Source organism: Oryctolagus cuniculus, chromosome 6 (assembly GCF_964237555.1).
Source record: "Oryctolagus cuniculus chromosome 6, mOryCun1.1, whole genome shotgun sequence".
Classification (NCBI taxonomy): Eukaryota; Metazoa; Chordata; class Mammalia; order Lagomorpha; family Leporidae; genus Oryctolagus; species Oryctolagus cuniculus.
Genome location: NC_091437.1, coordinates 43,987,104 through 44,010,963, shown reverse-complemented (window position 1 = coordinate 44,010,963; position 23,860 = coordinate 43,987,104). Strand labels below are relative to the sequence as shown.

At 41.8% G+C, this 23,860-nt stretch overlaps 1 long non-coding RNA gene and 1 pseudogene across 1 annotated transcript; both read left to right on the top strand.

Annotated features, from left to right (window-relative positions):
• On the top strand, window positions 1-23,452 carry LOC127490527 (uncharacterized). Its single transcript, XR_007918515.2, has 5 exons — window positions 1-166; window positions 952-1,195; window positions 2,060-2,208; window positions 2,830-2,905; window positions 22,359-23,452. It is a non-coding gene; the product is annotated as an uncharacterized lncRNA (long non-coding RNA).
• Window positions 14,142-15,322, top strand: LOC100349904 (DNA-(apurinic or apyrimidinic site) endonuclease 2 pseudogene; annotated as a pseudogene).
• Window positions 23,453-23,860: the final 408 nt, after the last annotated feature.

The following is a 23,860-nucleotide window of genomic DNA, read 5'->3' as shown; positions in this document are numbered from 1 at the left end:
TTTGTCTTCTAGATGACTCCATGTTGGCTTTCTGACTTTGATGAAAAAGCCATCAAATAGAGAGACTCATGGCAAGGAACCTAGCACCAACCCTGCATGCCAGACTGTGAGGAGCTGAGGGCTCGGCCCGACAGCTCACAAAGACCTGAATTCTGCCTGCAGCCATGTAAGTGAGCAGTATGTCCTGTCTCAGTTGAGCCATCAGGTGAGACCCCAGGCCTGGGTGAGATCTTGGTTGCTCACTTTTAAGGAACCCTAAAGAAGAGGCCACAGCCAAGCCATGGTGAAATTCTTTTGTTAGGGTTTCAGTAGGATATGGCTTCCAAATACATGCATGCCGTTGATTTCCAGAGTTAGAAATTAACGACATTTACAGGGTGGAAACTTAATTCCAATTATGGTGTGGAGGTGAGCCTAGTGGGATGTTCTCACACCACTGGAAGTGCGTGATCAGAAGATAATTCTTCCTAGAGGCTTGGTTATAAAATCCTGAGAGTTGAGCCCAGCTCTCCTTAGCACATGCTGTACCATTGCTATCTTCGGACCTCACCAGTCAACTGAAACAGTGAGCCCACTCCAAACCGTGAGCCAAAATAAGCCTCCTTTCTTCATAAGTGGCTTATATTAGGAATTTCCTTGTAATAACAAAAAGCTGACCAATGCATTTTGAGCTGTAAAAACTGTGTGATAATAAATATATGTGCTCTAAAGTATCCATGGTACAGTGAGTTTTCCAGCAGAATTAGATAATTAAGATATATCCCCTTGCTGACAGTCCAGTTGCTCTCACCTTGAGTCTGCATTAGCCTTAGTAATGCTTGACCAGTAGAACATGATAGAGATGACCTTCAGTGTTTTCTGAAGGTAGGTCATGAAAAGCTTGGCAGGTTCCACCAAGACCTCTTGAAACACTTGTTCTTGAGATTCTCTATTTTTCTTGCTCTTGCTCAGAACCCAGCTATGGGGAAAGCAGTCCATGCCAGACGAGGAAGCTGGGTAGATGCCCTGGTTGACAGGCCAGCTGAGTTTCAGCTGACAGCCAGCAGCAGCTGACAGCCACAGAAGGGAGACACTTTGGAGGCTCAGCCCAGTGAAGCCTTCAGCAGACTGCAGCCCCAGACTGCCCGTTACTGAAACCACAGGAGTGTGACCTCAAATAAGAACCCGGTCAGCCAACAAAGAAATGTGAGAAATGGTAAGACACTGTGGTTTTAAGCCACAAAATTTTGACCTGTTAGGCATGCAGCAAAGTGAAACAGAGCCCTTAAACCAGTTTTAATAACAGTCAAGGGAAGGGATTCATAAAATATAGGGCTATTATCCTTCCACTTCTGACAGAAGAGATCTCTTTAAAAAGCAAGTTGTATCACATAACACACATGGACATAGCCCTTAAGCTAAAAGCCCTCCTGACTCTGGCTGTGTCCTCTGGCTTTTGTCTGGTTGTTATTCCATTCTAACCATTTTCCCTCACTTAGTGCTCTGTGGTCGCTCTGGCCTTCTTCACCTTTAAGAATGTCCAAGTACTCTTCCCACTTAGTGCACCTGCACAGGCTGCTTCTTCCATCTAGAACAGCCAGGCTTTCAGCTCGTTTCATGGCTGACTTCATTAATTTTAGCTCTTAACTTAAATGTTACCATATTAGCATTCTTTGGAGCAATAGAACCAATAGGAAACCCACCCACCCTTCCTTCCTTCCTTCCTTCCTTCCTTCCTTCCTTCCTTCCTTCCTTCCTCCCTCCCTCCCTCCCTCCTTTTCTTCCTTCCTCCTGTTTTTCTTTCTTTTTTCTATCATCTATCCATTGATTCATTTATCTAGGAGGACATTTATTGTATGGTCTTGGCTTACACAATTATGGAAACTGAGAAGCCTTGGCCATGCTGTCTTTAAGTTGAAGACTCAGGAAAACTGGTGAAGTGATTTGAAGGCCTGGGAGCCAGAGGACTGATGAAGCAGAGGCCGAGGGCCTGAGAACCAGGGGGAAGAAGATTGATGTGACAGTTCACACCTTCAGGCAGAGTTAATTCAGCCTGCCTTGGCCTTTCTCTTCTATTCAGGCCTTCACAGACTGGATGATGCCCACTCACGTGGGGGTTATCTCCTGCTTTACCCAGTTCACCAACTAAAATGTTAAACTCATCAGGAAAATCACAGATGCTCTCAGAAACATCTGAGCAAATGTCTGGACATCAGCGATCCAGTTGAGGTGAGCATAAGATTAACCATCACTGTCACTTTCGCAAAAACACCTTCCCTGATCAATTTTCCTACCAGTTTCATGTGTTTTTAAAACTATGTTCTTTCCTTTTATGCATAGGGTTTATCATTAAATGCAATTTGGTTATTTATCTTCTCTCTGTGTCCCACTAGAGTCTAAGCTCTATGAAGGCAGTGGGTGGGGTAGTTCCGAAAGTTTCAACATCTCAGGGTTGTGAGACAGGAAGGGAGGAAGGGTGGGGAAAGAGAGGAGGCTTTAGGAGGGCAAGGGTCCAGTGGTGCCTCAGGCTAACTCTCTGAAGAGTCCTTAAAATAGGGGCAAAAGAAGAGCAGCCTGTCCTCTTAGAAACCCCCGAGTTAGCTATTTCTGAGTTTATACCCTGGCAATTCAACAACGCCAGCCTTCGCTGATAAACAGCTCAAGGGGGAAGTCATGCTCAAGCTGGAATTTTTTTTTTCTATGCATGGAAAAAAGATCCTATAAAGCCAGTGAAGATTTAGCTTTCAAAAATATATTTTAGACAAATCATGGAAAAAATACTTGTTTATTGTGAAAATTCAAACAACACATAGTGTTAAATAAAAATTTTCACTATTGATGTTTCAACAGATTACACAATGACTTTACTAATGGAAAATTCATTATCCCAATTGATGAGGAAAAAAAAATCAAGAAGTCCAGCAAGGTACTCCCAATCAAGCAATTCAGAAGGGGTAGAAATAGGGTGTGGATCCATCTCTATTGATTCTAGAGCTCTACTATTCTATTAAGTTAATCACTAGCCACATATGGCTATTTTTAAAATTTAAATTAACTTTTCTTTTTGACAGGCAGAGTGGACAGTGAGAGAGAGAGAGACAGAGAGAAAGGTCTTCCTTTGCCGTTGGTTCACCCTCCAATGGCCGCCGTGGCTGGCGCTCTGCGGCCGGCGCACCGCGCTGATCCGATGGCAGAAGCCAGGTGCTTCTGGTCTCCCATGGGGTGCAGGGCCCAAGCACCTGGGCCATCCTCCACTGCACTCCGGGGCCACAGCAGAGAGCTGGCCTGGAAGAGGGGCCCCCGGGACAGAATCCGGCACCCCGACCGGGACTAGAACCCGGTGTGCCAGCGCCACAAGGCAGAGGATTAGCCTAGTGAGCCGTGGCGCCGGCCTAAAATTTAAATTAACTTTAAAAGTAAAAGTTCAGCCCTCGGTTGCATTAAGCCACATCTCAAGTCCTCAGTAGCCACAAATGGCTAGTGGCTACCCTCATGAACAGCACAGTTGAGACATTTTTATCATCACAGAATGTTCTCTTGGGCGCTGCTGCTGTAGAGACTGCCTTGAGTCACATCTGGAAAAAGCATTTTCCTCCATTTCCCTTTTTCTGTGACAGTAACCATTATTCATCAGCTGTGGTTTCTTCCACATCTTTTTATAGCCAAATAAAAACACAATACCTATACAACAGAATTTGATTTTGCACTTTTTTTTTAAAATGGGATCGAATTGTGCATATTGTTCTGTAGCTTGCTTTGTTATTTAACAGTTAATTTTGAATCTACTTTTGAGTCGGAGTTTGAGAATTCACCAAACTATTTTCCACAATAGTTGGACCATTTACATTCACATCAGCAAACACAAATGATTCAGCGTCTCTGGGTAATTGTCAGCATTTGATGTCATTAATTTTAATTTTAATGAATCTGATAGGTATGTAGTGTTACCTCATTGCAGTTTTAATTTACTCTTCCCTAATGGCTAACAATTTTAAGCATCTTTTCTTGTACTTACTTGCCATCTTTATATCTTCTGTTTCCTTTCAAGTTGTTTGTTCATCTCCAATTAGACTTCCTTCCTTCCATCTTTTTCTTTTGTTTTTTACTGTTAAAGTTTGAGAGTTCTTTATATATTCTAGATATTAGTCTCTTGCTGTATATGTGGCTGTGATTATTTCCTTGCAGGCTGTATCTTATCTTTTACTTTTCATAGACTCCTTCATAGAAGAAAGTTTTTAATTTTGATGTGGCTCACTTTTGTTTTCCTTTTATGAATCGTGCTTTTGGTGTTGAGTCTGACAGTTCCTTGCTAGGCCCTAGATCCAGATTTCCTCTTGTTTTCTTCCCCTCAACAAGTTCATGCCCCATTTGAAGTCTCCTTTTTGTATAGAATGTGAAGTTAGGTTGAGGTTCTTTTTTGCCTAGGTGTATCCGACTGCTCCATTACCATTTATTGGAGGAAATCTTTCTTTCACTGAATTGTGCTCGCAGCTTTGTCAAACATATTTGTGTGGGTCTACTTCTGGATTCTATTTTACGGTCCATTGATTGGTATGTCTACCAGTTTTCCGATACTACATAGTCTTGATGGCTATTATTAGCTAAAACTATTATTATCATTACTAAGTCTTAAAGTTGAATACAATCATCCTTCCCATTTTGTTACATTAATTGTTGTACTTAATGTAACAATTCCAAAATTGTTTCAGTTACTCTAGTTCTTGTGGTTTTCCTTACAAATTTCAAAATAACTCTATCTGTAATACTAGAAACTTTGCTGGAATTTATCTAAATTGTATTTAACCTGTATGTCCATTGATGGATAGTTGACATCTTTACCATGTTGAATTTTCCAATTTATGAATGTAGTATATCTCTCTATTTATTGAAATATTATTTGAAGTTACTTTCCTTGACATTTTGTAATTTTCATCATACAAGTGCTGTACATTGATTGTTAGACTTATATTTAAGTATGTCATTTTTTGAGAAACTTTAATGGTATTTTAATTTCAGTATGTATGAGTTCACTATTTGTATATCAAAAGTTTTGTTATAATTTTCATTTAATTCAAAGTATTTAAAAAATTTCCTTTTTGATCCATGGATTATTTAGAACCACATTGTTTAGGTTCCAAGTGTTTGGGGATTTTGCTGTTATCTTTCTGTCATTAGTTGCTAGATTCATTCCATTTCAGTCAGAGAATATATTCACTATGGTTTAAATTTATTTAATTATTTAAGGATTGTTTTATAGCTTATATGGTTTATTTTGGTACATGTGCTATGGTAACTGAATGTGTATTCTTCTGTACATTTTTTTTTTTGACAGGCAGAGTGGACAGTGAGAGAGAGACAGAGAGAAAGGTCTTCCTTTACCATTGGTTCACCCTCCAATGGCTGCTGTGGCTGGTGTACCGCGCTGATCTGAAGCCAGGAGCCAGGCGCCTCTCCTGGTCTCCCATGGGGTGCAGGGCCCAAGCACTTGGGCCATCCTCCACTGCCTTCCTGGGCCACAGCAGAGAGCTGGCCTTGAAGAGGGGCAACCAGGACAGAATCTGGCGCCCTGACTGGGACTAGAACCCAGTGCGCTGGCGCCGCAGGTGGAGGATTAGCCTATTGAGCCGTGGCGCCGGCCATGTACATGTTTTTTTTTTTTTGACAGGCAGAGTGTACAATGAGAGAGAGAGAGACAGAGAGAAAGGTCTTCCTTTTGCTGTTGGTTCACCCTCCAATGGCCGCCGCGGCCAGCGTGCTGCAGCCGGCGCACCATGCTGATCCGAAGCCAGGAGCCAGGTGCTTCTCCTGGCCTCCCTTGGGGTGCAGGGCCGAAGCACTTGGGCCATCCTCCACTGCACTCCGGGGCCACAGCAGAGAGCTGGCCTGGAAGAGGGGCCACGGGGACAGAATCCGGTGCCCCGACCGGGTCTAGAACCCGGTGTGCCGGCACCGCTAGGTGGAGGATTAGCCTAGTGAGCCATGGCGCCGGCCAATGTACATGGGTTTTATAAATATCACTTAGATCCCATTGACTGAAGAGTGTTGTTAAATTCTTCTATTGTTGAGAATTTTTAATTATAATTCAGCTTTGTTTATTTAAAAGGAAGAGACCCAGAGATATATTTCGTCCAGTGGTTCATTCCTCAAATACCTGTAAAAGCCAGGCTGGGTCAGCCCAAAGCCGGGAGCCCAGAACTCAACCTAGATTTCCCACATTTTGATGGGAACCTAACTGCTTGAGCAATCATCTGATGCCACCAAGATGCATAGTAGCGGGAAGCTGGAACCAGTAGCAGAGCTAATTTTTTTGTTTGTACATTTGTTTTAGGGTTTATTTATTATTTGAAAGAGACTTACAAGAGGGGAGATACAGAGATAGAGAAATAGAGATCCTCTACTATCTGATGGTTACTTTCCAAATGACTACAATGGCCGGGATGCACCAGGCCAAAGTCAGAAGTACTGAACTCCATGTGGATGTCTCAAATGGGTGGCAACAAGCACTTGGGCCATCTTCTGTTGCTTTTCCAGGCTATTAATAGGTAGCTGGATTGGAAGTGGAGCAGCTGGGACACAAATCTTTGCCTTTAGTGGATGCTGGCTTTGCAGGTGTGGCTTTAGAGACTAAATCACAAAACTGGCCTCCATGTTGTTGTTTAAATTGTTGAGAGAGGGATGTTGAAGTTTTGAAATATTTGTGGGTTATCCTGTTTCTCTTAGCTCTTTTTTTTTTCTTCACCAATTTTATGGCTCTGTTGTTTGGTGCATACACATTCAGAATTACTATGAATTTTAGTGGAGTTACCCTTTATATCATTATATAAATGATCTATCTGTAGTGTTTAGGTGTGTATCCCTATATAGCTTTTTCAGTGCTTCCTCTATGCTTTACTTTATAGATACATAGCTTATCATAGTCTACGGAAATTGGTATTTTAACAAATTCAGTGAAGTGTTGGAACCTAATCTCACTTCACCATTTATAATGTAATGTAATGTAATATAATATAAATCTTAAATATCTTTATATATATTAAGGATCTCCTTAGATTATTGTATAATTTATTACAATATGAAAATTATTTAGAAAACCTAAAATAGAGTAAAATCTGTTGCATTTGCCCATTTAAAAAATCATATTCTTTCTCCCTTTTTGATATTCTAAGGCTCCTTCACTTATCCTTTATTGGTTGAGGACATTGTTAAAGCATCCTTCTAATGTAGGTCAACAAATCCTCTTAGTTTTCCTTCATCTGAGAATATCTTTATTTTCCCTTCAATTTGGTGCTATTTCTGTCAGATGTAAAATTCATGTCTCATTGTTCTTTTCTTTGATCAGTTGAAAAATTTAGTACCACTTCCCCTGGCCTCCATTGTGTCAGATGAGAAATCTGTTGTCATTCAAATTGATGTGTTCTTATAAATGATGCAATATTTCTTCCTTGCTGCTTTGAAGAATTTTACCTTCATCTTTCATTTTCAGATATATCATTATGATATTTTAGATGTGAAGTAATATTTTTGTTTCTGTGCTTGAGATTTGCTAAGCTTCTCAGATCTTTAAGTTTATGTATTTTATGTAATTTGAGAAGTTTCTAGCCATTATTTTCTCCCATTATTCCAACCACACTATTTTGATCCTCTGAAACTCCAGTAATATGCACATTACCTCAGGTGACTAAGATTCTATTATTTTTCTTGCATATTATATTTTCCCTTTATTTTTCAGATTGGGTCAGTTCTATGAATCTGAACCTGTTAACTTTTCTTCTTTTTTATATTTATTTGTTTGAAAGTCAGGATTACAGAGAGAAGATATAGAGGGAGAGATCTTCCATCCAATGGTTCACTCCCCAGATGGCTGCAATGACAGGCTCTGGGTCAAGTTGAAGCCAGGAGCCAGCAGCTTCTTCCAAATCTCTCATGTGAATAGAAGGGGCTCAAGCACTTGGGTTATCCTCTGCTGCTTTTCCCGGGCCATTAATAGGGAGCTGGATCAAAAGTGGGGAAATGAATTGGTACCCATATGGGATGCTGGCATCAAAGACAGAGGCTTTACCCACTATGCTACAATGCCAGTCCCTCAGGTTAACTTTTCTATCTTTTGTAATCTCCATTCTAATACTGAGTCTGTCCATCAAGCTTTTGTTTCAGCTATTGTATTTTTTTATTTCTATAGCTTCTATTTGGTTTATTCTTATAACCTTTACTTCTTTGCCCACAGTTACTGTTTTTTTCATTTGCTTCAGGAGAATTCTTGTTGCAGCATTTTGATAACTATTTTAAAATCCATGTCAGAAAACTCCAGTATCTGAGTTGGCTTATTTTCCATTGCAGCTCATTATCCTTCCTCATTCATATTGTGACTGACCTGATACTTTGTATGATGCGTGAAGTTGGGTTATATCTTTGGAGAAATTTTGGAGATTAAATTATAAATTTCTTTCTCTCCAAAGAAACCTTTCATTTAATGAGTACAAATTTTATAAGTACAACTTTAGAAATATAGTGATTATTCCCACCATAGCTGCCATCCCACTCCCACTCCCACCCTACCTGCTTCTCTCTCCCATTCCCTGTCCCATTCTCCATTAAGATTCATTTTCAATTAGCTTTATAAACAGAAGACCAACTCTATACTAAGTAAGATTTCAACAGTTTGCATACACACACACACACACACTTGCACACACACTGTTTGAAGACAACTTTTACAGTTCATTCTCATAAAACAACTCATTGAGGACAGATGTCCTGCAATGGAAGAAAGTGCACAGTGACTGATGTTGTTAATTTAACAAATAACACTTTTTATGTATAACATCAGTGATCACCCGAGGATCTTGACATGAGCTTCCATGGCTATGGAAGCCTTTTGAATCCACAATCTCAGTCAGTATTTAGACAAGGCCATCAGCAAAGTGGAACTACTCTCCTCCCTTCAGAAAAAAAGTACATCCTTCTTTTGTAGCCTCTTGTTTCCAGTGGGGTCTGACTCAAAGAGATCCTTCATGTAGGACATATTTTTGCCTTGGTGTCTTGGCTTTCCATGCCTGAAATGCTCATATGGGCTTTTCAGCCACATGGGAATGCCTTAAGGGCTGATTGTGAGGTCAGACTGCTGGTTAGAGTGATTGTCATTCTATGAGTCTGCTGTTTGGACTGCTTCCCATGTTGAAACATTCTCTCCTTTTTAATTCTATTATTATTAGTACAAGACCCTTGATCTTATTTATATGATCTCTTTAACACTCAATGCTATCTATATGTAACTTTACCACTTCATATGATTACTTTAACAATTAAGATGCCTTTTTACCACCAAGCTTAATGGGATTCAGAGTCCCATGACAAACTTTTAAACTGTACCTTTAGAAATAAGTCTGTAGGAATGTATGCAGAACTATACAGCTTTACAGTTACAAACTTCCTCCTCCCTCTCTTAGTCCTACTGTTATTTTTTACTGATATCTATTTTCAATTGGCTTTATACACATATGATTAACTCTATGTTAAGTAAAGAGTTCAACAAGTAGTATGAAGGGAAAAAAAAAGATGCAAAAAAAAAAAAAAACCCAAAGAAAATTAAACTGTTCCTTGATAGTCAAGACAACGGAAGCTGAAGTCATCCCTTCTCAAAGTGTCAATTTCACTTCTACAGATTTAGTTTTAGGTATTCTATAAGTTCTCACAGATCAGGGTTATATATTTGTCCCTTTGGGACTGGCTTATTTCACTAAGTGTGATGTTTTCCAGATTCATCCATTTTGTTGCGAATGACCCAATTTCATTATTATTATTATTATTATTATTTTGACAGGCAGAGTTAGACAGTGAGAGAGAGAGACAGAGAGAAAGGTCTTCTTTCCGTTGGTTCACCCCTCAAATGGCCACCATGGCTGGCAGGCTGTGCTGATCTGAAGCTAGGAACCAAGTGCTCCTCCTGGTCTCCCATGCAGGTGCAGGGCCCAAGCACCTGGGCCATCTTCCACTGCCTTCCCGGGCCACAGCAGAGAGCTGGACTGGAAGAGGAGCAACTGGGACAGAATCTGGTGCCCCAACTGGGCCTAGAACCTGGGTACTGGCGCCGCAGGTGGAGGATTAGCCTAGTGAGCTACAGCTTCAGCCTATTATTATTATTATTATTTACTGCTGTCTGGTATTCCTTAGTTTACATATCCCAAAATTTTTTATATATATTTATTTATCTGAAAGAGTTACAGAGAGAGGAGAGGCAGAGAGAGAGAGGTCTTCCATCCGTTGGTTCACTCCCTAGATGGCTGCAATGGCCGGAGCTCCGCTGATCTGAAGACAGGAGCCAGGAGCCCAGGTCAGTTCAGGGGCCCAAGGACTTGAGCCATCTTGTACTGCTTTTCCCAGGCCATAGCAGAGAGCTGGATCAGAAGTGGAGCAGCCAGGACGTGGTTTCCCAGTTCTTTTCTGTCAACTCTTTTGAGTATTTCTGAGGTTTCTTTTTACTTCTGTGGTGTCTGTTGTTAGATTTCCTTTTTAACCTCTAATTTTATTGATTTCCATCTCCTCTCTCCTTTATCTTCATGTTGAAGATATTTTCTGGTTTTGTCTATTGGGAGTTATGTGTACTTCCTGTACTTGGATGTCTCTTTCTTCCTCCAGATTGGGGAAGTTTTCTGTTATTATTTCATTAAGAAGGCCTTCTAATCCTTTCTCTCTTTCCATGCTTTACATAATCCTAGGATCCGTATGTTGGGTTCTTTGATAGTATCTTATAGGTATCCAACCATGTTTATTAGTTTTCTAATTTCTTTTTTTTCTTTTTTTTTAATTCTTATATTCTTTCTTCTGTCTCACCTATTCTGTTGTTAAGGCTTTTCACTGCATTTTTTATTTGATCTACTGGATTCTTTATTTCTAGTATTTCATTCTGACTTCTCTTTAATTTCTCAGTTTCTTGGGAACACTTTTCATTTAGATCGTGAATATGCTTCTCTTTGCTTCTAAGTAACCTGATAATTAAATTTCTGAATTCCAACCTCCCTGGTTCAAGCTCCACTGCTTTCCTTTCTTATTTGCTCCTTTGGTGTGGACCTACCTAGTCTCTGTTGCTCTCCTGGCCTCCCATCGAGAATTTCCCATGGCTCTATCTCTGGCATGTATCTTCTCTCTTTTTTAACTATCTATTTTGCCTCTCATAACTTGGATCGTCCTGTTGCTATACTGCCATCTTTGGATTTCCTAAGATTCTTTTTTAAAGATTTATCTATTTATTTGAAAGGCATAATAACACAGAGAGATGGGGAGATACAAAAAGAAAGAGGAAGGGAAAGGGAGAGAGGTAGAAACAGAGAGAGAGAGAGAGAGACAGACAGACAGACAGACAACCAACCTCTTCCACCTGCTGGTTTACTCCCCAAAAGGCCACATCAGAAGAGGCTGCCCCATGCTTAGACCCCAGAGCCTGGAATTCTATTCAGGTCTCCCATGGGGGTGATAGAGTCCCAAGTATTTGGGCCATCTTTCTCAGCTTTCCCAGTGCATTAGCAGAGAGCTGGATCAGATCAGAAGCATCTGGGACTCTGACACTCATAGGGGATGCTACTGTCATAGATGGTGGATTAATCAAATATACAACAAAAACAGACCCTATTGTTGACTTTTAAGGGTGTTTGTGTGTGTGTGTGTGTGTGTGTGTGTGTTTTAGATAACAGACCAATATGAAATACAGATGTTTTATGTAAATATTTCTTTCAATCTGTCACTTGTCTTTTCATTCTCTTGAATGTGTCTTTCACCAAGCAAATGATTTTAATTTTAATGAAGCCCTACTTATCAGTTATTTCTTTCATGAATTACATCTTAATGTAATACATGAAAACTCAGTGCTAAACTGAAAGTCATCTAGATTCTTTGCTATGTTATCCTTTGGGTCTTTGGGGATACTGAATTTTACATGTAAGCCCATACATCCATTTTGTATTAATTTCTATGATAAGTATAAGTTTGTTAAGGGGACCTGTTTTGGCAGGAGGTGGATTTCTGGTTGTCCCAGCACCATCTGTTGAAAAGACCAGCCTTCTCCATTGAATGGCCTTTGTTCCTTTGTCAGAAATCATTTGAGTGCATCTGTGTGAGCCTATTCTGCTCTCTAGTCTCCTCCATGGATCTATTTGTCTATCCTTTTGTCAGTACCACACTGTCTTGATTACTGCAGCTTTTGTAGTAAATCTTGAGGTCTGATAGCTTCAGTTCTCTGATTTTGTTCTTCTCTTCCAATATTGTGTTGGCTATCCCAGATCTTTTGCCTCTCCATATAAACTGGAGGTGGAGCAGAGGGGAATTGAACCAGTGCCCTTATGGACTGATGGCATTGCAAGCAGTGGCTTAACTTGCTATACCACAATGCTGACCCTTTCTAAGATTATTTTCTTAAAATAAGATTTTTTTAAAATGTATTTGAAAGGCAGAGTTACAGGGGGTCAGAGGAGAGACAGAAATCCATCCATTGGTTCACTCTCTGAATAGCTGCAATGCCTGGGGCTGGGCCAGGCTGAAATCAGGAACCAGGAACTGCATCCTGATCTTTTACATGGGTGGCAGAGTCCAAGTACTTGGTCCATACTCCATTTACTTCCCAGGAACATTAACGGGGAACTGGAATGGAAATGGAGTATCTGGTATTCTAATCAGTAGTCGTATGGGATGCCTGTGTTGCCGACAGCATCTTAACCTGCATGCTGCAACACCAGCACCAGATTATAAGACTCTGGATACTACTTAATCCTCGCTTCTTAGCAGGCAGTCTCTTTATTGAGGAACACAGCATGGGACTGTGTGGCTGTGTGGGCTCACATTCCACTGAGCTCTGCCAACATCACTCTGGTGAAAGTGGAATTTTGACACTCACTGCCTCATTTTAGATAAGAGGATGGAAGTCCAACTTTTTTTTTGATCCCAACTTTCCCATTTCCAGCGGCAGTAGAGCACCATGTAGCACTGCCTCTACACATGGATTAAGGTCAGTTCTCAGCAACGTCTTGCTGCCACCAAGGGTTAGATGTTAGAGGGAAGCAAAGTTCTGATTAGTCCCTGCTCTAATATAGTAAATACTGAGTGTGTATGTGAAAGCTCAGCAGCCATTGGACTCTGCTAATATCAGGGGATGGAGGAGAGAGACAGTATCCAGTAACTCCTACTGCTTCTGCTTCTATGCACATCCTGCTGTTTGATGAGTTGCAGTTTAGCTCACCAGGAATTGGTCCTGCTCATGTGAAGTTGGTAAAAAGTGATAGGAGTGTTAATCCTGCTTCCTACTGTCTTTGCTGCAAATTAGAGTGGAGACTCAGATATCCACACACTTGGGGTGGTGGTGGTGGTGGTGTGAAACTTGGTGGTGACTAGTCCCACTTCATAGTGCCTTATGAAAACTTACTGCTGGATGGGAGTGGAGGGCTGGTTTGCTGATGGACTGCTGATGCTGCTTTTGCATGGGAATTTGATTGCTAATGATTAGCTCTGCCTGCTGCCACTGGGCAGGGAATCAGCACAAGCAGCACAATTCCACGAGGGGACGCTGATTTCCATAACTTCCTTCTGCTTGACAGTAGACTGCCTGCCTGCTTCGTTTGTACTATAGGATGAAGTCAACGTACAACTCATTCCACTAGGGATTTTAGGTGCAGGAGGGAAGATCTGGGAGGAATGAGATTATTCCATGTTAAAAGTCCAGGGCTAACATTTTAAAAGATCTTTAGTCAAAGGAAAGTGACACAGGAGATCTTGTGGAGCAAATTCTTGCTACTAGTAGGAACATGAGTAAGTAAGATTTGTAGAGGAGTGTTGTGCAGCATGCACCCAGACACCCCAAGTTAGCCAGTTATTTTCCTTCTAAGCAACTCTCTTAAGGAATCTCATCATGATTACACATAAAGATTTGGAAGTGAAGATACTTTTCAAGGTAATGATCAATTACTCTTTCTACTTAAGTGCTATTTTAATTGATTTAATTCCTTGACTAAAACATGAATACATTTCTCCTTGTAAAAGTTGCAAACAATACGGAAAAATAGAGTAAGTACTTAAAAATCTGTCTCATCAGCATAGGAGGTGGTTAGCAGTCTACGCCCCAACAGCAAGTCGCCCACCCGTGCCTTGGCATAGGGTGGCCAACCTGTTGGTTTCCTAATATGTTGTACATGGTGAACTGGAATACCCATGGGACCTGGAACCCCCGACAAGGGGATGTACATCAGGAACCCAGCAAACTGTGTCACTGTGTCCTTGTTATCCATTTTGGGTGAGCTGGCTGTGGAAATGGCTTGTCTCCAAGAGACCAAAATGACCAGGGATGAGCTGACAGAGTCCCTGGCTCTCATTGAGGGCTATACCTCTTATTTCAGCTTCATTGGGAACCATAGTGGCTATTCTGGCATAATCACCTTCTGTCCACACAGTGCTACCCCAGTGGCTACTGAAGAAGTCCTGAGTGGCCTATTTGCCACTAGGAATGGTGATGTGGGTTGCTATGGAAACATGGATACGTTCACTCAAGGGGAGCTCTGGGCTCTGAATAGTGAAAGCTAGGCCCTCCTCACACAACATAATGTTCATACTTCAGAGGGAAGTATGAACCAGAGGACCTTGCTTCTAATCTGTGTTTTTTGCCCCAGGTGGATCCTGGGAAGCCTGAGTGATTGACCTTTAAGATGTAATTCTACTGCTTGCTACAGATCTGAGCATAAGCCCTGCTGGCCACTGGCAGCCATGTGATCATTCCGGGTGACCTGAATACAGCCTGCCACCCCATTGACCACTGGGATGCTATCAACATGGAACACTTTGAAGAAGACCCAGGACACAAATGGATGGATGGTCCTTTGGTAACCTGGGGGGTGTCAGACTAAGTCCCATAGAGCATCTTTTATTTTTAGCTCCTGCTGCTTTCTACAAAAGCAGGAGTGGGTTTTCACCTGCTGTTCAGTGGTCAGGAGTGCCTGTCATCTCATCAAAGTTTCTTGGATTAACTATGTGCTGGGGGACAGGACTCTTCACAGACACCTTCCAGAGCTCCTTCCTCTTGCCTGAGCTGATGACCTCCAACCACTGCCCTGTGGGTGCAGTCTTCAATGTGTCCGTGTACCCACAAAACAGCATGCCACTGTGTACCTGCCTCCTCCCTGAGTTTGCAAGCACTCGGCTTAAGATCCTCTAGTTCCCTACTAGGAAAGTTCTGTGTTGGAACAGCTGGCGCTGCAGCTCAGCAATCAAACTCGGGTACTGGCACACCAGAACAAGACCAGTATCCACTCAGCCGGGCCTTGACCAAGTCAGCTTGGCTCCAGCAGAGGCCAGAAGAACCCAAGGAGATATTTTCAACCCTCCTCTAGCCATCCCCAAACCTCTCCTGACTCGGAGCCACCTCACCTACCACTGGCAGGCACCTTGTTGATGCCAAAGACTCCAGAAGAGGAGCTGATAGCCAAAGTGGTAGAGGGATAGGCTAAGGCTTCAGAGGTCAAAGATGTCAAGGAAGTATGGACCTTGTTCTGGAATTTTGTGCACGGTGGGAGGGCCCTTACTCATGACCCTCTGTGGGGGCCATAGGGAGCCATGTGTCTTATGTACCATGAAGAAGCCAGGATTCAACCTTCTACATGTGCGCCAGGTCATGGGTCCTCCCACAGACCCCTCTTCCTGCTGCAACTTCTTCCTCTGGAGAAGGACCCGCTGAACAGTCCAAGGCACAGGGGTGTATGGCAAGGTCACACATCACAGGATCTGAGGCCAGTGTCCCTCCTAAGCTGCTGGAGCTATCTCTTCCTCCCTCATGGCCATCTTTCTTCCCTTCCTCCTCCTCTTCCTCCCCTAAGGCCTCCTCTTCTTCCTCCTCCCTCTCTCTTATTCCTGCCACATTCCTCCCTTGTTGGTGAGCTTCCTGCGCATCAATGCTGTGACCCAATTACCCTACCCACTTTTCACCTTCCTGTGAGAAGGGCGTGGGAGCCACCTGCTCCAGAAAGTTGCAATTTGAAACTCCTTCTGTCCTTGCTGAGCAATGTATATTTGTGTATAAATAAAGTCTGTGTCTTTATTTCAGTGTAGTAACAAGGATTATCTTGATTATCTGTCCATGACTCCACTCACTCATTGTGTAAAGAATTTGTTGTATACATTCATGTTCCTTTGTTCATAATCACATGTTCATAATAATCATCCATAAGTATATTTTATACATACTGTTTTTCAACTTGTTCTTTTCTAGTAACAATAGATCTGTTATTTTTAATTTTGCGAATACAAGGCTACCTCTTTCCTATTTGCATTTCCTATCATTAAATTTATTTTATATTTATCTTTGTATTTTAAATATTTTATATTTTAAATATTATATATTTTATATTTATTTCAATATTTTATATAATGGAATATTTCAAGAATTCTAATGATTCTAGCCAGTAATCATCAATGATTCTTAATATCACAAGAAGGAGTCAAATAGACATTATTTGTTTCCTGATAAAAAGTCAAGTCCCCAGTTCTGCCAAAAAAAACCCAAACATGAATTTTATCAGGGTGGTAAATTATGATCAGTTTAGTGGGAATACAGGGGGAAGAGGAGCATGTTAATTAAGTGTTGGTACATAATCAGCAAAATCTAGACAAGGGGAATTCCTATGAGACAGCTAACTTGGTTTTTCAACAAAAATTGAAAAGGAAAAGAGAGATGGTGAGGAATCCTTAGATGAAAAGAGCTTTGAAACTCATATTGCAGGGCTGGTGCTGTGGTGTAGTGGGCAAAGCCGCTGCCTGCAGTGCTGGCATCCCATATGGGTGCCAGTTTAAGTCCTGGCTGCTCCACTTCTGATCCAGCTCTCTGCTATGGCCTGGGAAGGCAGTGGAAGATGTCCCAAGTCCTTGTACCCCCGCATCCCTCTGAGAGATCCAGAAGAAGCTCCTGGCTCCTGGTTTCAGATTGGCGCAGCTCCAGCCATTAGGGCCATCTGGGGAATGAACCAGTGGGTGGAAGACCTCTCTCTCTCCCTCTGCCTCTCCTTCTCTCTCTGTGTAACTCTGACTTTCAAGTAAATAAAATACACATTTTTTTAAAAAACTCATATTGCAGTGTTCTAATTTTACTTTTTCTTGATGTAGACAAATCACAAAACTCAAAATGTTTACAAGGCCTATAGAAAAATTTAAGCACTTACTGCTCATTTGATTCTGTTAAGGAGTTATTGTTGGATGACTTTTAAATATTTATTTTTATTTGACAGACATAGAGACAGAAGGGTTGAGGGCGGGGAGAGAGAGCGAGACAGAGAGAGAGAGTCACTTTCCAAATATCTGCAACAGCCAGGGCTGGGCCAGCCTGAACCTGGGAGCTGAGAACTCAATCTAATTCCCTCCATAATGGGTGGCAGGGACCCAGTTCCTTGAATTGTCACCAGCTGCCTCCCAGAGTGCATGCACATCAGCAGGAATCTGGAATTGGGAGCAAAGGCAAGACTGGAACCTAGGCACTCCAGTATGGGGTACAGACTTTTACTTCTAGGTCAAACACTCACCACTAAATTTTAGTATAATAATTATATTGTGGTTATGTTAAAAAAGACCTCTCCCCAAGTGCTTGGGCCCCTACACCCACATGGGAGACCAAGAGTAGGCACCTGGCTCCTGGCTTCGGATCAGCATAGCTCTGCCTGTTGAGGCCATTTGCGGGGTGAACCAACGGAAGGAAGACCTTTCTCTCTGTCTGTCTTTCTCACTGTCTATAATTCTACCTGTCAAATAAATAAATACCTCTCATCCTTTAGAGACACATACTAAAGTATTTATGAATGAATGATAGGAAGTGCAGAATTTGTTCTGAATAATATGAAGGTGAGGAAATGGGAGGTCATATTGAGAAAGCAACATTGACCATGTATTAATGAGAGCTGAGCTTTGGTAATGGGGTAAAGGAAGTTCACTATTTCAAAATTTATTTACTTATTTGGAAGGCAGCATGATGAAGAGATAGTGAGAGACAGATATCTTTCATTGGCTGTTCCACTCCGCAAATGTCATCAACAGCCAGGGTTGGTCCAGGCTGAAGTTATGAGCGAGGAATTCCATCCGGGTCCCCTGTGTGGGTGGCAGGAACCCAAGTAGTTGGGCCATGATCCACTGCCTCCCAGCCGCATTCATATGAAGCTGCATGGGAATAGCAGAGTAGTTGGGAGTTAAACCAGGCACTCCAAATTGGGAGGCAGGCATTGCAGACCATAGCTTAACCTGCTGTCCCACAATGCCTATCCTCAAAGGGAGTTCATTTAGTATTGCATTGACTTTTGTGTTTGAGATTTTCTGTACAAAGGAACCAAAATATTTTTTAAGCATATATAAAGTAGAAGGCCTTGAAAAGAGCCCATATTTGCCCATCATCTAGATTTAATTAGCCAGATTTAAGCTTAGTAACAGTTACTAAGTGTCCTTCTCTTACTCATTTTCCCTGCAGTTTTAAAGCAAATATTGGACATTGTTAGGGACCAGGATACTTCTTTTTTTAAGATTTATTTATTTATTTGAAAGTCAGAGTTACGCACAGAAAGAGAGGCAGAGGCAGAGCGAGAGAGAGCGAGAGAGAGAAAGTCTTCCATTCTTCTATCTGCTGGTCCACTTCCCAATTGGCTGCAATGGCTGGAGCTGTGTGGGTCCGAAGCCAGGAGCCAGGAACTTCTGGGTCTCCCAAATGAGTGCAAGGGCCCAAGGATTTGGGCCATCTTCCACTGCTTTCCCAGGCCATAGCCGAGAGCTGGATAGGAAGTGGAGCAGCCGGGTCTCGAACTGGTGTCCATATGGAATGGCAGAACTGCAGGAGGCCGTCTAACCCACAGCGCTGGCCCCTAGGAGACTTCCTAAGATGATGGCCATTTGTTGTTTAAGTGCTGCTGTATGTAACATGTATGGATGCATTTCAACGTAATTGCCATTGTTGCACCTCACAAAACCAGTGGCAGCTCTTCAATACTAGTCCATATTTGAATGCCACTGTTTCCCCTCCTCATCCCCAAGTATTCTTTTAAAATTGATTAATCCAAATCAATATCCAAACAAGACCTATACATTACATTTTCTTACGATGTTTTTAGTATTTTTTCTCACTTAGAACAGTGACACCCACCCTCCTTGTCTGCTTGCCAGCAACTTGCTGAACATGCTAGCTGACTAGTTCTGTAAAATGTCCCATGTTGTGTACTCTTCAGAAGGTTTCATTTCCTGTATCGTGAAAGTTAGAGCTAAATATGTGATTAGATTTGATTTGATATTTTTGGAAAAAGTACTTCTTAAGTGCTGTTATTAACATGTTGTTCCTAAAAGCAAAAAATTCCTTCACTGGGAAATCTATCTGGTAAGGGAGACTTATTTAAATAAATTATCACATATTCATAGAGTATGCCACTAATCGTGAAGACATTAAAATATGCAATAGAAGAAGGTTTAAATTAAAAATGTAAGAATATGCTACATGTTCATGGTGCAGTAAATGGAAAAAGCTGGTTAGAAAGCATAAACATGAGTATGCATGATTATGAATGACAGGTTCAGCATCAGCATCATAACACGCTGCTAGTGGTGGGATCAGAAGCTTTTGCCCTTTTCTCTTTGGAGGAAATAAAAAAAAGAGAGCTATGTAATGATGATGCACTACTTTGTCATAGTACTAATATGAAACCGATGGAAATTATCTTTGAAAAGCATGCCCAGAAGTATAAAGATTGGGTGAAGCCAGGTCCTGCAGTTTCCTCCTGCAGGTTCGTCTGCTCCTCCAGCCCACCCTCTCTGAAGAAGGAGTGCACGGAGAAGTCAAGCCAGAGGTGATGGACTCCAGGGCTCTCTTACCTTAGCTGTCCAAAAACTATGAAGAGGGCCTGACAAGACCCATTAGAAACAAAACGCACAGTCGTGTAAGAAGTAGGGTTGGCACCAGCAGTGTGGCAGAGGGTATTAACCTAGCATTCCATGTCAGAGTGCCGGTTCTAGGGTTCCAGTCCTGGATGCTCTGTTTCCTGTGAGCTTCCTGGGCGTGCTCTTGGGGAAACCTGGGAAGACGGCCCAGTGCTTCAGCCTGGCCACCCATGTGGGAGGCGTGGATGGAGTTTCTGACTCCTGGCTTCGGTCTGGCTCAGTCCTGGCTGTTGTGGCCAATTAGGGAATGAACCGGTGGATTGAAGATATTTCTCTGTCTCTTTGTTTCACTCTGCCTTTCAAGTACAAATAAATCTTTTAAAAAGAAACAAAAAGAAGTAGGGTTTCTAACGATTCATTTTCCACCTAGAGGTTCAGGGAGCCGTGTTATGAGTCCCTCATCCCATGACTGAGACACGCTGGACAGTCACCCTAGACACAGTCCGGAGAGCGTCATGTGGTCAGCCTGCCCTCATGTCCACAATGAGGGGTACCAGAGGCCAGCCAGGCCGCAGCTGTGAGAGGAGGACCTGATGTCTGGCCCCCTGCCACTTCTTCCCAGGCTTCCTTCTTTGGTGGCCCCCACATTTACCACTTCCTCCTCCTTGATCCTCCCCTGTCCTCTCATTGATTCTTGGTGTGCATTTCTTTTGCAGACAGCTTTCTCTCTGGGACAGGGCTGGCTGGTGACCGGGCATTAGGGCTCCAGGAGACGGAGCTCCAGAGTCTGCTTCTGCCGCTGACTAGCAGGCAACCCCAGGCTACTAACAGACAATTTGCAGCCTCAGCTTCTCTAGTGTTGCTGGAAATGCAACATTTCCAAATATTTAACATCTGATGGATGTTTTGCAAGGTTACTAATGGCAGGATTTGGGGTGGAAGCTGGGAAAATTTTCTTCTATAATTTCCAACTGAGTATTCAGTATGGAACAGTATTAAAATAACTTAGCAGATATATATTTTCCCCTGAACTTTTATGTAGAATTCAACACAGCTAAAAGAAATCAGGGGAACAGATAAAATTTATTCCTTATTCTCCTTGCTTATACCCAGACAGACCCCTTTTATCAAAGGAAATTTTCATTAGCTGAGTAGTTTCTAAGGTTATTTCTTTGTATTTTGCTTTGTTGTAAAACAAGTTCATTCAAGAACAACACCTTACATTTTGATAGATCTTTATATTTTGCAGTATATCTTCACATACTTTGATAGTTTTTTTTAAAAGTTCTGTTGCATAGTTTAAACAATAGTCATATTGTGATATAATTTCCACATCAGAAAATTCACCCATTTCAGACATACATCAGAACGACAAGTGCTCACAGTTGTGTGACCACCACATTCAAGATACAGAATGTTTCCAGGCTCCAATTAGTTCCTGTGTCCTCATTGCTCCCTCCATCTTGGACAGCCATTGTTCTGCATTCTGTCATTATAGTTTTCAAATTTCATGCAAATGGCATGTTACAGCATGCAGGCTTTTATAGATTTTCCATCTGCCTTAATGTTTGTGAGATTTATCTATTGCATGCTTAAGTAGTTTGTCCTTTTTATTGCTAAGTAGCATGTTGTATGGATACTTGGGTTATCTCTAGTTTTTGCCTAGTTAGGATACTGCTGCTATGAACATTAATATACAAGTCTTTGTGTGGGTGTCTAGTCACTTGTGTTGAGTTAACCTACACTGAAGAGTGGATTTGCAGGTTCTCCTGGCTGTTTGTGGGAGGCTGTCTGAGTCCTCACAAAGGCTCTGTGCTCCAGAAAGGCAGCTATTCCTGTTTATAGGGAAGGAAACTGAGGCTCAAGGACAATTGGTGACTTGCTTGGACTTTTCTGCTCTTGCACTTTGGACGGACTAAGACCAGGACCAGTTCTCCTGTGTTCACTTGCCTTCCCCCCTCCCGTTTTCTCCCCTTGTAAGACTTTGGCTTTACTACAAGAACATAATTATGATACAAAATTAGGAAATATAAGGATACAGAAGAAAGGGGCACCCCAAATTACCTGCTTTCTTGCCTGGAGGAGAAAATTGTTAACATTTTTGATGTCACTTCAGGTATATGTCTCTGCTTGTGTGTACTTCATCCTACAAGAATGGGTCAAGGCTGTATACAACTTTTCTATCCTGGTTGTCACACTCAGTCACAGAGACTGTTTTTCTCACTTCTGTCCTGGAGACCTTTACTCATCCACAGATGCACACTTATAGCAATGAACATGTTCTTTTTAAATGGTTGCTGATGCTTCTTCGATGACCCAGTGTAATTCTTCATTTTTGACATGTGACATTTATATTATTTTCAATTTATTTCAATATTAACACTAGCCTTGTATCTGTTCTTATGAATTTACTTGTATTTCCACATCTCTGTAAGCCGTGTTTCTGTAGTTAGAGATGACCATTTGATTCGGAGCTTTGCCAGTCTTGAAAATCATGATGTTGGTCTCGTATTCAGGTACCGTGGAAATGCTGGTGAGGCGACTGGACGAGGAGTGCAGCTGGAGGACTGGGACTCAGCATGGTGAAGAAACATGCTTATTACGCAAGGCACTCAGGTGAAGCATTTTGCCTGTTGGCTTCAATATATTCTTATTTGAGTATGGAAAGAAAAGATTGTCCTAGCCCTCAAAAGAGGAACTCAGTAAAAATCTGGCAGTGAAGTTTCTGAAAGGATGAGCTTCCTTTAGTAATGCAACTCTGGAAGTTTCACTTCTCTCCTTCTCTTCCCGAACCAGAAGATACTAAGTTATGTGGACACAGTTGAAAAATGTCAATAGTAGAATGGGGGTTAAGGCTGATGACCAGGAAAGAGCCAGTTCAATCTCGAGCCAAAATGATGGTGGTAAAAATATTCTTCTCCAAAAGTGTCCCTTCCCAAATTGTCTCTGCACATTGTTACAGACTAAAATTACTCCTCTGAGTTCCCTTAAAGAATAATTGTTTTCAAAGTCACTTTGCCAAGGAAAATGATAGAATAGGAAAGTCAACAGCAGAGATTAATTCACACTGAAAATTATTTTTCCTCCCACATGTCTTCATTTTCTAACATTTTTTTGAGGTTTCAGGCCGCAGGAAGCTCAGATGTCATCAAGCACAGCCTCCTCATTTTATAGAGGGGGAAGTAGGTAAGGAGTATGTTATTCAGATTTTAGTCTGATCTTAAATTTATTCTCCTCTGTAAAGGTTTAGTTCTTCAGTTCCTGGTGGTTGTTTCCCTCCGTAGTTCATGGTGACCGATCTGGATTTTCTAATAGGAAATTATTATTTCTCATCAAAGGACGAGGTTAAATTCCTGAGGATTATGGGGATACTTCAGAAAGTTCACATGGAAAGGGAATTAAAGGATAAGTTTATTTTGGTGCAAAAAGTTTTGAAATCCATGTGAATCTTTTTCATAGAAGACTCTCTCCATGAACCTTTTGAACACTCTTCATATTCAATTGAGGAGTGAACTGTTCAATTTCTTTCACTTAATCCACTACATTTTTCTGTATCTTTAACCTTTTTTATTTCAGTCCTTCCTGTGTTAGAGGGAGGAATGATCTTATTCTTTGGAAAGGCAAATTTTTAAAAAATATTTATTTATTTATTTATTTGAGCTACAGAGAGAGAGAGAGAGAGAGAGAGGTAGGGAGGGAGGGAGGGAGGGAGAGAGAGAGAGAGAGAGAGAGAGAGAGAGAGGTCTTCCATCTGCTGGTTCACTCCCCAAATAGCCGCAATGGCCAGAGCTGCGCTGATCCAAAGCCAGGAACCAGGAGTTTCTTCAGGGTTTCCCACACTAGTACAGGGGCCCAAGGAGTTGGGCCATCTTCCACTGCTTTCCGAGGCCACAGCAGAGAGCTGGATCAGAAGTGGAGCAGCAAAGACTCAAACTGGCGCCCATATGGGATACCAGCACTGGAGGTGGTGGCTTTACCCCCTAAGCCACAGCGCCAGCCCCTTGGGAAGGCAAATTTT